At 50.1% G+C, this 16812-nt stretch overlaps 1 pseudogene; it reads right to left on the bottom strand.

Annotated features, from left to right (window-relative positions):
- Nucleotides 1-8060: 8060 nt before the first annotated feature.
- On the bottom strand, nucleotides 8061-14125 carry LOC135895339 (ecto-ADP-ribosyltransferase 5-like; annotated as a pseudogene).
- Between the last annotated feature and the right edge of the window lie 2687 nt (nucleotides 14126-16812).

Here is a 16812-nt window from a genome sequence, read left to right as displayed (position 1 = left end):
TATCTGGAAAGGTAATACAGTCTGGGACTATACTGAGCATTTTGCAGGGCCTTTGGGTATGTCGACACTGTAATCAAATACCAGCAGCTGGCCCATGGCAGCTGACTCAGGCTTATGGGGCGATAAATTTGCAGTGTAGATGTCTGGGCTCAGGCTGGAGCCTGAGCTCTGGGACCCACCCCCTTCACAGGGAGCCGAAACAGCTACACTGCCATTTTATAGCCCCGCTGTCCGAGCCCTGGTGCAGTGTAAACAGACCCTTCGGCCGCACTAGAAATCACAGGAGACGCTACAGCCTATTGAGTCTATGGAATGCAGCTCCATTAGTGGTGACACACCAAGATAACAGAGGAGGAATGTGCAAAAAATCAGTATTGGGTTCGGAAAAGGTTGCAAATGTGGGTTTTACAGAGAAAAGGTGGTGGTCTTCCCTTGAGAGTCAAGTTATTTCTTTGGGCTTCCATTCAAAAGTGGACACTGCCCTTAACAAAGACCACTGAGAATGTGGCTGCATCAAAGCTGGGATATTTTTTGGCAGTGTCAAACTACCATGGAAGAGCCATTTCGATGGAATAAGCTTCACCTGGCCCTTTGTTGTTAAAAGAAATATGAAATGTGTTTAGATTCATTTTCCACATACTTGTTCTGTACACACATCACACCCCTACGTTTCAGACCCATTCGATCTGTGCGCACATCCATCCCATCACCCCCAGGCAGGGGCGGCTCTATGTATTTTGCCGCCCCAAGCACGGCAGTCAGGCGGCTTTTGGCGGCGCACCTGCGGGAGGTCTGCCGGTCCCACACCTTTGGCATACCCACCGCCGAATTGCTGCGGAAGCCGCGGGACTGGCGGACCTCTCACAGGCACGCCGCCGAAAGCCGCCTACCTGCCGCCCTCACAGCGACCAGCAGGCCGCCCCCCCACGGCTTGCCGCCCCAGGCACGCGCTTGGTGCACTGGTGCCTGGAGCCGCCCCTGCCCCCAGGAACAGCTCAGAAGTTGCTTACATCAGTGGAAGTCCCACCTTCTCCAGTAAATACCCCAGGCCCATTGCTCCCCGCTCCTGGCCTGATCTTGCTTTCCCCGAGCAAAACACCGCCGCGGCCTAGTCCCCATGTCACTGGCTCTCTGGCAGGATCCAGTCTCCAAATTCCAATGCCTGGCTTCCTTTCCCAGGCCAGAAAATCAACCCCCAAAGACCCAACTCCCCAGTAGGCCCTCCCACTGAGGAGTCAGCTCAGCAGGTGAACAGGAGGCAAGCAGGGGAGTTCTGCAGGGTGTAGCTGTGGATCCGGTGCATGGAGGTAAAGGGAATTAGTGAGTTGTGTGTTGGTCTGTGTGTTTGTGTCTCTGAGGGGACGTATGATTGTGAGGCTTGGGCCTAGGGTCAGCCCTGGTGTTTGAGGTCCGAGTTGTTTAACCCCCCATTAGTGGGGTGGTGAGGTGCCCGGTTTTCGACCGGGAAGTCCTGTTGAAGAAGGGACCTGACAGTGTCTGGTGAAATTTACTGACCAAACATGCGAAGTCCGGTTACTGCTGGCGGAGGAGGCAGGGAGGCGCTGGGTCATCACCTGCGCCAGCCCCTACTCAGCTGGGGCCACCTCCGACCTGCATCGGATGGCTGCAGCTTCCAGCCCCAGCTCTGCAGGCGAGTCCTTCCCAGTCTGGGCAGGGGAGAGAGGTAAATAGCAGTGAACGATGGGGGATGGCTGCAGGCCTTGATAAAGGCCTGAACAGGTACTGGGCCTACAGAGGGGTAGCCTGGAGTAGGCAAAGGCAGCAGGTCCAAACCCCCCTTTGCCAGTGATGAATGGCGTGTACACTGCAGTCTGCCCCAGTGAGCGGGGGCTAGATGGGGACTGGCAGTAGCCAAAGACTGAGGCAAGGTGGGGATAGGAGGTTGGGGGTTCCCCTGGGAGGGGAGACCCAGAGACTGTGGGGGTACTGCCAGGGGGCAGCCCCCAAGGGAAAAGGGCACCGGGGTCCAGGAGGGACACGGGGGCCAGTGGCAAGCGGGACACCGGCCTGCAGAGGGCGCTCCGGAGGCTGGCGAGCTAATTCCCTGGACGACCAGCAGGAGGCGCTGCACCAGTGAGTCCCACCCCGTGACAGCAGGATTGAATCTGGGGCATCTGGAGCTTAGCGCATGAGCCTCTACTGCAGGGGTGGGCAAACTACAGCCTGGGGGCCACATCCGGCCCTTGAGCTCCCGCTGGGGAGCAGCGTTGGGGGCTTGCCCCGCTCCGTGCCATGGCTCCACACGGCTTCCAGAAGCGGTGGCATGTCCCCACTCTGGCTCCTACACATAGGGGCAGCCAGGGGGCTCCGCATACTGCCCCAAGCCCCAAGTGCTGCCCCCACAGCTCCCATTGGCCAGGAACCGGGGCAAATGAGAGCTGCGGGGGTGGCGCCTGTGGATGGGGCAGCTTGCAGAGCCACCCGGACATGCCTCCATGTAGGAGCCAGAGGGGGGACATGCCGCTGCTTCCGGGAGCTGCTTGAGGTAAGCGCCGCCCGGAGCCTGCACCCCTGACTCCTTCCTACGCCCCAACCACCTGCCCTAGCGCTGATACCCCTCCTGCCCTCTGAGCCCCTTGGTCCCAGCCCACAGCAGCCTCCTGCACCCCCAACCCCTCATCCCCAGAGCCCACACCCCCAGCTGGAGCCCTCATCCCTCCCTCACCTCAACCCCCTGCCCCAGTCCGGAGCCCCTTCCCACACCCTGAACTCCTAATTTCTGGCCCCACCCCAGAGCCCTCACCCCCTCCCGCACTCCAACCCCCAATTTCATGAACATTCGTGGCCCACCATACAATTTCCATACCCAGATGTGGCCCTTGGGCCAAAAAGTTTGCCCACCCCTGCTCTACAGCATAAGCTAAAAGCTACGTGGCCCTTAGCTAAGGTTATTGAGCAGACTCATTAATCTCTCTCTCTAAGTGGTCCTGGTGCCATTAGATGGGACAAAGCACCACAGCCGGTAGGTGTGTGGGTTACACCAGTGGTTTTCAAACTTTTTTTCTGGGGACCCAGTTGAAGAAAATTGTTGATGCCCATGACCCAATGGAGCTGGGGATGAGGGGTGTGGGAGGGGCTCAGGGCTGGGGCAGAGGGTTGGGGTGCAGGGGTGAGGGCTGTGGGGTGAGGCTGGGAATGAGGGATTCAGGGTGTGGGAGGGGACTCTGGGCTGGGGCAGGAGGTTGGGATGCTGGAGGGGATCATCATCTGGGGGTGCAGACTTTGGGGTTGGGCTGGGGAAGAGGAGTTTGGGGTGCTGTGGGGGCTCCAGGTTTGGGGGGGCTCAGGGCTGGGGTTGGGGCACAAACTTACCGTTGGCGGCTCCCTGTCAGTGGTGCAGCCGGGATGCAGAGGCAGGTTTCCCGCCTGTCCTAGCACTGTGGACCGTGCTGTGCCTGACTCCAGAAGGGGAACAAGGCCCTGAGGTAAGGGTGAAGAATGTGTGGGAGCCATGGGGAAGTGACCCAGGGAATTACAGCAGCAACACAGTTTATTTAAAGGGACATTACAGATGGCTGCTCTCTATAGGGTCCCTGGGCTTGGACCTGAAGTAGAGGGTGGGCCTGGTTCCCCTGTCTCCAGCCACTGGTAAAGTGGCCTGGACTTTGAGGCACCCCAGAAGAGGGACTGAACTGTACTGGCCCAGATGAAGAGCTGGGGCCAGAGAGGGTGAAGACGCTGCCTCCAGGGAAGAAGCCTTGGGGCACTGCTCTATTCTGGAGCAGGGACAAACAGAGAGAGACATCACAGAGGGCACTGAGAGAGGCCCCTGTTGCACTTGTACCCCGAAAGGGGTTTATTTTTATCTCACAGACAGCACGTGTATGACTTGGCCAGAGGGCTGAGTCACCGAAGAGCCACCACAGACAGAGGCTGCAGGCACATGCAATCGGCCTGGGGGTGCTTGTGAGAGGTGAGTGTGACCCTGTTACAGCTGCACTTGGGCAGATCCAGGAGCCAACAGGGCCCCTCTCTTTTGATAGCTACCCCTGATCTGCAACTGCCCCAGAATCGTCTGGTTACAAGGTCTCCCAATGATAAGCACCGGAGTAGCCCCTCCCAGCTGAGCTCTGAACCCCAGGGCAGGTTCCACTGCCTCTCCTCATGCCCTGGCCTTTTCTGTATCTTACCAAGATGTTAATCTTTCGGGTGGTTTGATGGCTCTGATCAGTTCTGTGTCAGACCTTTCTATAGGTGGTGTGAATTTAATAAATCATTGGCTAACTGATTAATCAGGTGTGTGGGCTTCACAGCGACTGGAGCTTGCCACGAATTATCTCTGAAAGATGCTCATAGCAGTTCTAGGACTGTGGGTAACAAGCAAGGGGAACTGGAAATGCTCATTGAGAAGACGTGTGATGGGAATGGAGTTACTGAAACCCAATGGGATGACTTGCATGACTGGAATGTTAAAATCACTGGTTATAACCCGTTCAGGAAGACCAGAGTGAGTAAAAGAGGTGGGGGGTTGGGGCAGGGGTGCCACTCTACATTACTAATACCTCAGGACCTTCAATGCACATAGGTCAGTGTGCTAATTAACAAAAACCAGGAGATGGTACTGTTGGGGCTCTGTTACAGGCCACTGGTTCAAACCAGAGAACAACTGTGTGTAATGTGCAGACAGAAAATCTGTGGTGTTATGGCTCTTGGGAGACACATACTGGAGATCTCATGAAGCCAGTAGTAAAGCATCATTACAGTTTCTAAAAATGGTTCATAATTTTCTAAACCCTCAAATATTGCACCAAATACATTATAACACTGTTTTGGATTTTATTATGGTAGATACAGATGAATTAATCACTGGTCTGGAAGTTGATGTTTGCCTAAGGAACAGGGAACATGATCTGATTGCATTCAATATGGGCAAATAAAAAGGACTAATTTTAATTTTCCAAAGCTGAGGAAAGTAAGTGAAATTAATTGGGGGGGGGGGGGAGTGTAGACAGAAAAATCTGAATGAAAATTGGGAGCTTTTTAAAAAGAGTTTAGTAGACGGCCAAAAAGCCACACTGAAGAAAGAGGGGAACTTGGGCTAAAAGCCCATCCTGGTTCAGTGAGGAAGTGAAGGCAGCATTTAGAAATAAAACACTACATAAGAAATGGGAAAAGTGGAAATAGATAGCTTTTAATTTATATTGATTGCTAGCAAGTGTAGACAATAGATAAGGGATGCTAAAGACATCAAGGAAAACTCTGGTAGAGCTAAGGATAATAAGCTTTTAAAGTACATTAGGAACACAAGAAATGTGCTAACATTGGTCTAGGCCCTTTATTAGGCCTGGATAACTTGTATCCAAGAGCCCCAAAAGCATTAGCTGAGGAGATCTCCAGCCCACTGATGTTAGATTTTAATCTTGGAATAACGGAGAAATTCCAGAATATTGGAAGTTGTGCTAATATTCTAAAAGGGCATGTGGGATGACCTGGGTAACTATAGGCTGGTTAGTCTGACATTAGTCCCAGGCAAATAACAGAAAAGATGATATGAGGTTCTGTTGATAAAGAATTAAAGGCTGGATATTCTTGCCATTCAACCTGGTTTTATGGAAAATAGGTCTTGGTAAAGGGACCTGATTTCATTTTTGGGTTAGATTATAAATTTTGCTGCTCATGGTAACTGGTTTGGCATAATAGAGTTAGATTTCTCTAAGGCAAGTGACCTAGTCCCACCCAACATACTGATAAAAAATCAGCACTAGACATAATGTCCATAGTTAACGGCATCGAAACTCGTTAGCTGATATATCACAAAAAGTAATTGTAAATGGGGACTCATCATCCAATGGGGGTGTTTGAAGTGGGCTTCTGTGGAGCAAAGTAGTATTCAATACCTTTATCAATGAGTTGGAAGAAAATATAAAATCATTGCTGGTAAAATTTGCAGATGATACAAAAATTGGTGGAGTGGTAAATAATGATAGGTAGGGACAGGTCAGTTATACAGGTCGGAGTGATCTAGGTACTTTGTAAAGAGGGCTAATTTAAATAACTTATTTTAATACATCTAAAACAACACAGAGCAAACTATATAGCTCACACTTACAAGATGAGGGACTGGAATATGGAATAGGCGCAGGAAGTTGAATTGGCGAGACAATTACTGATACAGGTGTGACATTCTATACCTTGAGGGAGCGTCCTGTAACCCCCATATTCCTCATTTTTTATATAATCGTGATCTTACCTTACAAGGCCTGCCCCATATGTATCAGGGAAAAGGTTGTGATCTGCTGAAAGTCATTTCTCTATCCATATATGTGTATCATTAATGCATATGAAGGTATGAGAATTGTGTAGTATGGTGGTCACTAAAACATGCTGTAAGTTGCGGAATCAGCCAGATATTCGCTCCCCAGAGGCAACAGGAAGGAAAGTAACCAACGCCCAGGTGGGATGTCAGACAACCCATCAACAGCCATTGTCCAGCAAGGGGGCTACAATGCAATGACTCACCTGCATGAGGCCACACCAGGGGAATTGCTCAGCCTTGCTTGGAGAGATTCAGCAATGCCTCCAGACATGCCTGGACTTGTGTGTTCCCCAAGCACATGGGACTGAGGGTATAAAACAGAACAGAGCAGGCCCATGCTTCGCCTTTCTCCTGCCCCCACCTATGCTGCAAGCAACCAAGACACTCAGACGAAAACTGAAGACTCCAACAGAGGAGACTGGCCCAGGTTTAAGGGACAAACCTGTATATTAAGCATAGGCGCTGACTACTTGGGTGCTCCAGGGCTGGAGCACCCACAGGGAAAAATTGGTGGGTGCTGAACACCTGCCGGCAGCCCCCCTATCAGCTCCCGCTGTCGGCCCCACTGATCAGTGCCTCCCGCTCCCTCCCTGTGCCTCCTGCGATCAGCTGTTTGGTGGCATTGGGAAGGCTCTGAGGGGGAAGGCGCAAAGATGTGGCGCGCTCAGGGGAGGGGGGGAACTGGGCAGGAAGGGGGTGTGTGGGATGAGGGTAGGAAGAGCTGTGGTGGGAGTGGGGTCTTGGGGGAAGAGGTGGAGTGGGGGCGGGGCCAGGGGCAGAGATGGGGGTCAAGCACCCCCTGGCACTTTTGAAAGTCGGTGCCTATGATATTAAGGATGGCAATATCCAGTGGGGTGAGAAAAACTGTTTAGTCTAGCCGTTGCCCAGTCTAATGGTTGAGAGTTTAGACCGTGCGCACTTTTTTCTTTTGGTAACTAACTGACTTTTTGCCTAACACTTATAGCCACTTGAAATCTTTTTGTCGTCAATAAATTTGTTTAGTTGTTTATCTTTATCAGTGAGTTTGCCTGAAGCGTGTGGCAAATGTGCTCAGGTTGGCAAAGGCTGGTGTATGTCCACTTTCCATTGATGAAGTGGTGAACCAATTAATAAATTTGCACTGTTCGTCTTGAGCAGGGCAAGACGGTATATTCCTGAGGTACAGTGCTCGGAGCTGGGGGGATTTGGCTCTGGTGCCTTTCCCTGTGTGATTCATGAGTGGCTCTGGGAGCATTCATGCAATCTAGCTGGGTGTGGGGCTCCACATGTGGTTGTGCTGAGTGATCACAGCGCCTGGAGGGGTTTGCTGCTGGTCACTAGCAAGGCATTGTGAAAGACAGCTCAGGCTGGAGAGAGTTCAGGGGGCACAGTGGTCCCACAGTCCCAGGCTGCACCCTGGGGATCCCATCACAATTGTGTCCAGTTCCATTGTCGTCCTGATGGCCCAGTCTGGCTATTCAGAATATCCATACACACACCCTGCCCCTTACTGGAACACGTCTGCTGCCATGGTAGCGGTCAGGCCTACCTATGCTGTTACTGATTAGACCCCATGCAATCCCAGGACAGTCAGTGGGCAGGCAGGTGGGTAAACTAGCCCAGAATTGGACCTTTGATTTCACCAATTAAAAATATCATCTTCTGAGCAAATTTGATATGGAAGTGACTGAGAGATATAGACATGGGACCCCACAAACTGTCCTGTTACAGATTCACCTGGCTGAGACACAGATTAAACTTATCTACTGTTTTAATTAAAATAGTTTGACTTAGTTCATTTCTTAGAAGTCTTTTACTGAAATCATCAAAAATCGGTACAAAAGTGCTAACAGGACAGGAATACAAGTATTTATATATCAGGCACCAACTTATAGCTCTGGCACTGTAAGACAAATCCCACCTGGAATAGAACTGTGAGCTTCCATTTTGATCTACTCATTGATAACGTACAATCAAAGCTTGCCCAAGCAGGTACCAGCGACACTCCCTCCATGTTCCTGGTTTCCCTTTGGAACGCCGGCAGCATAGCAGGACGGCTTTGGATCTGGCAAGTCCCAGCACCATGATTTGTGTTAGAGAGAAAAAGTGAGTAACACGAATAGGACAGTTTAGAAACCAGCAAACAGCTTCAGAGCAGCAACGTGGACCAGGATGACGGATCCTCTAAACAGTGAGGGCTCAGCTCACCGGGGAAGGCCAGGCCTCTTTTGGTAGCTGTTAATAGGAAAAAGCCGATCAAACAACTGATAGGAAATTATTTCACACTGACCGAGATCCTTAAAGCTGGACACTGGTTTCCTTCCCAACAGCTGCTGGAACCTACTTATTGCAGAGAGACATTAACCCATTTCCCCTCAGGACACTCCAGCCTGGGACATTCACCTCACTGCTCAGATATTTCACCCGCTTCCTCCCTCCTCAGCCTGCTTGTTTCTTCAGTATCAATCACTGGTGAGCACATTTCACCCAAGCCAGTCCCAGAGGCTCTGATTTGGAGCTTCTTGTCTGCTGCCTAAGTGTATTCCAGTTATGAATAATAAAGACATGAGTCTGAAACACTGGCCACAGACACCAGTAACACCATTTCTGTTTGTTGGTTGGTTGGTTTTTATTGGCTTTAGGGGAAATGTAGAGCTGGGCAGAGAAGGCCCATTCCATTTTGTGGAGGATTTTGAAATTTCAAAATTTGGTTTTGTTCAGACTTGGAATAAAAAAACCCAAAATTTTGAAATTCTCCACACAAGGGAAGGGAGCGTCGGCTCTGGGGCAGTGCACTGAGCAGGCTGTCCCAGAGTCAGGGGCACTGGAAGTCCTGGGTATATGACTCCTAGGCAGCCCACCAGCCAAGCTACCAAGTAGCCAGGCAGGCTGATCTGGCCAGAACCCAGGCAGCGTTCTGACAGAACAGTGTCGAAATCAAACCACCTCTGCAAAAGGTTTAGAGTTTGACAAATTGTCAAATTCCAAGGAGAAAATATTTTGTTGAGATTTTTCCGCTCTGCTCTGGTAAAAGAGTCCTGTTTAGTCCTTTGAGAGGATGTAGTTCCACTGGGGCTAGAATGGTTCAATTATGAGAGGAGGGAGATGGAGACACACTTGTGGTGTTGGGTTAGGGGATGTGTGTTCAGCTTATAGTTCAGAACACTGAAGATGAATCTTTAGTGCTCGAAGGGGTTATTCTCCTTAAATTTTCTTTTCTGAAATCAGCTGCGCCTGGAATTGAGTCAGACGGGAAGGTGCTCGGATACTAGTCATGAGCTCCCTACGAGAACCTGGATCAATAGACAGAACGTGCAGTTCACCCCACTTATTTCTCAACTGGTTTCATGTGACATGTTTGCCTGGTGAGGTGGCTCTCAGCTCTGCACTTCAATACAGAGGGTGAGACATTTTCAAAAGAATGAAAACAAAAATTTTCTTTCTTACCAGAGTGGTAAACACATGTTTGGTCCTTCTTTCCTACAGTACAAACAGAGAGGGTCAATGAAATGGGATCTGCCCAGGTAGAATTTTCAACTCCATTCTACTATTTCCAAAGAAACATAGGAACCATCGGACTGGATCTAGCCTGGTATTCTGTCCCTGATTGAGGTCAGGCCCAGCTGTATCAGGAGGCTGCAAGAAACCCCAGTGGGGAATAACATACACATATAGGAAATTACTTCCCCCAACCCTGGCAGTTAGTGACTGTCTTTTGTCCTCAGGCCTAAGGGTTTATTGCCCTTTTAAAAACAATTAGTTTATCCTATGTAACATAACTGTGGAGATTCTAACTGCCTGTATCAATGGCCAATTTTTTTTTATTTTTTTTTAAGTCTACTGAGCTCTTAGAGTCATGGAAATGTTGTGTCAATAAGTTCCACAAGTTAACCCTGCATTGTATATAACAGGGCATTCCTTTTACTAGTTTAAACATGTTTGTCTTCAGTTTATTCTTGTTTTATGAGAAAGTGGTAAATTATACACTGCCATTTCCCCCGTCTCATTTATTATTTTGTATATCTCCAACATGTTTCCTTTTATATCTTTTCTCTTAGCTCAACCATCCCAATCTCTCCCATAGAAACCTCTCCAGACCTCTGATCATTTTCATCCCTTGTCTCTGAACTCTTTCTCCACCCCCACCTCCCCCCAATAAATCTTTTAGAGCTAGGTGATCGGACCCAAACCTAGTATCCCAGGGAAGAGTGACCCATTGATTCATGTTCTAATTAAGGCTGCGAGTCTGTCCCGGAGATCATGGAAGTCACGGATTGTGTGACTTCTACACCTGGTAGGTGCGACTGACCCCAGGGCCACCCGAGCTGCTCGGGAGGCTCCGGTGCGAGCCACACTGCCCTCCCCCCGCGGCACCGGTCCTGGGCCAGTGGGACCGCCCTACACCAGCAGCAGCGGTGACTGTTCTGGGCTGCCCCCTCCTCTCTTCCCCGCTCTCCCAGCACCAGAGAGCGCCCCAGAGCCCTTCCCCCAGCAGGTGCCACGAAGCCCCGGAGAACACCCAAGATTTAGTCTGGGGTATATAGTACAAGTCATGGACAGGTCCAGCGGCGTATTATCACCTAGGCCAACAAGGCCTAGGCCTGGGGCGGCAAATTTATAATAGCAGCATTTTTGTAATCGCGGCATCAGTGACGCCGCGATTCTACCAATCACAGCGTGTATTGAAACCACCAATGACGGCGTGACGCCATTTAGTAAACATACTCGCGAGAATCCTAAACGTTAATAATATGACTGGAAGGAAGAAATTAAGCGGTTCTCAGTTTTGGATCCATGCGCGGTCCCGCGCTATAAGCGAAATCGCGCTATACAGACGTGCGTTCAAGCGAGGGTCCGCTGTACTTGTAATTTTATTTATAATAAAACTTGTAAATGTTCAATTATTTTAATGATATTTAGATTCATTTTAGTTCAAATGAATTTGTAAAAAAACTAAAACAAGTTCATATGGGGCTGGGGGCGGCAATTATTTCAGGGCCTGGGGTGGCAAAATCATTAATCCACCACTGGACAGGTCACGGGGCCTTGAAATTTTGTTTCTTGCCTGTGACTTATCCATGACTTTTACTTAAAAAAAAAACCATGACTAAATCTTAGCCTTAGTTATTAATATCTTCACATTATTTTCCATCCCACCATTCCAGATGCATGGTAATGTTTTGTTTGCTTTATAGACTTTGCAGCACATTGAACAGAGGTTTGCATTGAAGTCTCCACAATGCTGGCCAGGTCTCTGTCTGAGCTGATACAGCTCATTAACAATGCAGTGAAATTATCCCTCACAATGTACGTTACCTTGAATGTGTGTCAGTGAATTTCACCTGATGTTGCGTTGCCCATTCACCTAATGTGGTTAGATAATAATATGATATATGGAGATATACCTATCTCATAGAACTGGAAGGGACCCCAAAAGGTCATCAAGTCCAGCCCCCTGCCTTCACTAGCAGGACCACATACTGAATGTGCCCCAGATCCCTAAGTGGCTGCCTCCAGGACTGAACTCACAGCCCTGGGTTTAGCAGACCAGTGCTCAAACCACTGAGCTATCCCTCCCCACTTCTTGCTGAAGTTCCTCACCATCGTCCCTAGTCCTGACTGCCCCGAATAATGTGCCATCAGCACACTAGGCCACCCCCCTGCTCCCTTTCCCACAGCCTCTGGGTTTGCTGTGCCGTGTCTGAGGAGCCACAGCTGCTCTGCCAGGGCTCCTGTGGACTCTGTATGGGGCGTGTGTGTGTGTTAAAGACTCGCAGTGGTTTGGGGCCTTCACCTGTCTTCCTCGTGCTCCCATCACCATGATGTCTAGGCACCTTCTCTTTCCTGAGTGAGCACTTGGGACCCAGTGTCCACCCACCCCAGCCCAAGCCCTCTCTAGCAGCAAGAGTCATGGCAGCCTGTCTCCCCCAGCCCTGGTGGCAAGTCCCCAAGTCAGCGTCCCTCTTATCAGCTCTCCCTGAAGTGGGGTTTTCAAATTCACCACAGCAAATAGCCCCACACAAATATTTCTCCTGGTCAGCCCAGTACTCACCGCCCAGGTACACGCAGTTAAAATGGCTGCAGGTCTGGTTTGTGCTCCGTAGGACAAAGCTGTTACTCCCTTGTCCTTGGGACACGCTGAATACCTCATGGACTGGGATTAACACTTCTTCGTCGGGAGGACTATATGAGAAGTTCCAGATCTTCACACCGAAGCACGTGTGGATGGTGAAGAGTGTGGGCGTGGCTGTTAGGTTCTTAGTGCTATATCTCTCAGCCACTTCTTCTTTAATAGACGAAGAGGCAAAGTGTCCAAACCTGATGTCACCTGATTCTGTGTGCTGAAAACTGGCAGAAACCCCCCGGTACGCCGTCATATTGTACATCACATCACACCTCTCTCGTAAGAGTTGTAAAGCTCTTGTCAAATAATAATGAAAGGCTTTGAACGGGAAACTGGCCATGTAATGAGCTCGAGATGCCCCAGCCTCTCTCACTGCTGCATTCAACTCACTGTGAAACTCATTGTCAGTATAGGCTATTATGGCTCTTCCATGCTCATCTTCAAAGCCTTTGGGGAGAGAAATCTCTTTTTTTACACATTCCCATTCTTTTTGTGCATTTTCCCACACCGTTCTAAACACTGAGGACATGGACTTTTCTTTCTCTAGCAGTTCAGGTGCAATTCCAGCCATTTCTTCAGCACATCCTATATATTGGTCATCAAAAGCATCAGGCATCATGCTCAGCTCCACCTCACATTTTGCCTGGGAGAATAAAGGAAACATACGGACAGATTAGCATTTGTGTTACAGTAGCACCAAGAGGTCACATCCAGGATCAGGGCCCCATTGTGCTTAGCCCTGTACAAACACACTAAGAGATGGTCTCTGCCCTTAGGAGCTTACCTCTAAACAGACAAGACAGAGGAAAGGGGGGGAACATATAGGCAGAATCCTCAGTGTGTTGCATGGCAAATGTTATGTTCGGGGGGGCAGAGGGGGCGACATACCCAAGGACCAGCAAGCCCTGTAATCATTGCAGATGCATGTTTAGTTTACTGGGGACTTTGTTAGTGTCATAGATATATTGTGTGCAGGTGGGGAGGGGGAGGTTAGGAAGAAAGGCAGGAAGGGATACATTAATAGGGAAGACAAAGCAGGGGGAACAAGGAAAATAGAAGGGAGGGGGCTAGGAGGGACTAAAATCCCAATCCACTCCCACAGGAACATCAATAAACTACCCCCGTTTACCTCAGTGGGAGGCAGCGGGTTGCCATCTCCGTATGCCAGCCATGCACTGCGTGCTCCAGGGCTGGCGGTGCCCGTGGGAAGGTTCCATCCAGGATCCAACCCCCAAACGCGCATGGAGGGAGGCAACACCGTTGTGGTGGGTTGTATAAACCCCACACTGGTTAACCAGGGGTTAACAGGAGCCTGAGCCCCTTTAGGCTGCGGGAGGCAGCAGCAAGGAGTCTGACGGAGCAGACCTTGGCTGCTGGTCAGAGGGTCCCTGGACTGAAACCCAGTTTCGTGGGAGGGCCGGGGTTCCCCTACCAGCCACTAGGGAAGGTGGCGTGGGGCCCTGGTTAGACAAACATCTGTCTGGGCTGGTCTCGGTGCACTTGGTCCAGCCTCAGCACACAAGGCTGCACTAGATAACCTCTCGAGGTCCCTTCCAGCCCTACACGTCTATGGGTCTAAGGCAGTATGGCTGCCTGCATAGCCTTGAGCAGAAACACGAGAAAACACAGAGTGCTTCCCTGGCAAAGCTCAAGAGTTTACCTGAGGGATTCCCAGCCAGGTTTGAAGACAGAAGTACATCAAGGGGATCAGCAGAGGCTTCATCATGGTTCCAACTTCCCCGGTGCGGCTGTAGGAGAATCCATCAGGAACGTCAGTGGGGATGTGGGGGGAAAGAACACATCAAACCCAAACATCCTCCCCATTGTTTCACTGTGATCTATTGTTTCACATTCAGTGACTGGGCTTTCCCAGGCAGGAATTGCTATCTCATGGACTGCAGCCCAGCCGTAACGGAGGTTGGTTTGACCCTGAAATACAGTTCTCAGCTGGAGGGGTGGGCAGTAGTTTGTGGGGAAATCCTGCTTTCACTTCCTAAAGGATTCTGGGGGGTGGAAATACTAGTACCTAGTGCTGCTGTGTTTACTCGAAACTCCTGCACAATACACAGAACCCAACAGGCCGGGCAGGTCTGTTGATCGTATCCTAGAGAATGGGGCTAAAATAACGATATAACTGAATGGTTCAGTGCCTCACCCAAGTGCCTGGTCAGGTGTTTGCTCAGCAACTAACTACCTCATAGACTCTGCGCCTCACTGCTTAGTTCTGCCCCGGGGCTAACCGGGTGATCGACGACTCAGACGTCAAACACCAGGGCTGATCCTAGGCCCAAGGGTCAGAGCCACACGGCCCTCTCAGAGACACAAACACAGAGACCTCTGTCACCTGGCCTGGTCAGGGACCCAAACCCCAGCCACACGACCCACACGGAGACAAACAGCAAACAGATGAACACACAACTCCCCAAGTGTCCCTTTACCTCCATACACTGGATCCACAGCTACACCCTGAAAAACTCCCCTGCTTGCCTCTCCTGTTCTCCTGCTGAGCTGATCCCTTGCTTAGAGGATATGGGGTGGAGTTGGGTCTTTGGGGGCAGATTTTTCTGGCCAGAGAAAGGGAGCCAGGCATTGGAATTTGGATCCCGGGGGAGAGCCAGTCACATGGGGACTAGGACGTGGCAGTGTCTTGCTCAGAGAAAGCAGGGATAGGGTCAGGAATGGGGAGCAACTGGCCAGGGGTGTTTACTGGAAGGGGTGGGACTTCCACTGAACACATGGAAATGCCGTCACTCCCCTGCCCTTTGCCCGTAAAGGAGAGGGTGTGTGACAGGGCCGACTCCAGGCACCAGCGGAGGAAGCACGTGCCTGGGGCAGCACATGCTAAGGGGCGGCATTTCATCCATTCTTGGGGCAGCACAGTCCGAGCGGCTTTTTTTTTTTTTTTTTTTTTGCTTGGGGCAGCAAAAATGGTAGAGCCAGCCCGGCGCAGTGGTGACCGTGCCCAGCTACATCAGAGTAAAAACTACAGAGCCCCTTGTAGGTAAAAATAACAGCTACAAAACTGTTCCAGTAAAAAGATGTCGGGTGGCTCTCAGTGTTCTTCCTCCAAAGTGAACCAGTTCTTACTCTGGCTGTGACAGAAATAAAATATTGAACAGACTCAGTAATGCCAGCGGGCTAAGAACTGTGCACATCCTATTACATTAACATGCTGCCCTGTTTCCGGGAGATCCCCAGTTCAAGCCCTTCCTCCACCTGAGAAGAGATTTGAATAGGTATCAATCACCTTTGGGGGAAATGTCCTAGCAACTGGTTTATGGGATAGTCTGGTGTGGGGCTCCCTCAATCTCTCCTGTTCATGCTGTTCCCCAGGGGATACATAATTTTAAAAAGGCCTTGGAGGCGGGGGATGGGAGCCTGGGATTCCCACTGCCAAGGCAGGTGCCAGAAACACTAGGGTACAGGGTCTCTCTCACACTTGCTTTCTCTCTCTAAGGCCAATTATTCTGTCACTACGTCTGCACAATGGAACAGATTCAGCAGTGGGCCAGAGAAAGAGAGAGCCCAAGCAGCTAAGCATGGGAATGACTCTGTAGTCCAATGGTTGGTGTTCTCACCACCTAAGTATTAGGTCCTAGTTCAAATCCTTCTCCCTCTCTGGTAGATGGGGTGTGTGTGTGTGTATGTTCCTGTTTGTCCCAGGTAATACCCTAACCACTGGGCTTGAAGTTAGGAGGGAAGTCCTCATATTACCTCCCAACCCCCGCTTTTTGTGTAAGCTTCTTTATACACTTACTAGATCAGGTCCCACAGGTGAGTTAGGTGGAGGAACGCCTGTTTTCCCCTTGTTCATGCACCACTGTGGAGCTGCAGGGTGCATGTGCAGAGGCAGAAACATAGGAGCCTCGGGAATTCTTTACTGAAAAATTAAGGTGCCAAACAAGTTTACGCACCTATAGGGTTCAGGAGCAGCTGAGTGGGGAATCCCAATGGGGGCCTGATTATGGGATTTAGGTGCCTAAAGTGGCAGTTAGGTATGGATAGATATCAGCTGCCCTGGCAATTTCTGAGAAGAGATGAACAGCTTTCTGCCTGGGAGGTTCACCTGATGCTATGAATGGATCATCTTGGTGGTTGTATCAATAGAGGACAGATCTTTAAAATGAACAAACAGGGATGTTTGCACTCTATGGAAATAGTTGCAGTCAAAGTGTGTTAGGATGTAGATGTGGGCACAGTAAGTGGATTCTTTGTTTTCACTCCCTAGGGTTTGAAATATTTCTGTAGCTTTCCCCTGTCCTTAAACTTTTTAAATCTTGTAACAAATTTGAGATCTAAAATCAACTCAATGGAAAATGTTGGACTTTTGATTCTAAGCACCAAATTCTGCCCTCTGAGACTGTAATTAGTATTACAGAAACACCTAGCGATCCCACCCTGGAGTGGGGGCACATTGTGCTAGGGGCTGCAC

Source organism: Emys orbicularis, chromosome 1 (genome assembly GCF_028017835.1).
Source record: "Emys orbicularis isolate rEmyOrb1 chromosome 1, rEmyOrb1.hap1, whole genome shotgun sequence".
NCBI lineage: Eukaryota > Metazoa > Chordata > Testudines > Emydidae > Emys > Emys orbicularis.
The sequence above is the reverse complement of the archived record's forward strand: the minus strand, read 5'-3'. Positions and strand labels throughout refer to the sequence as shown.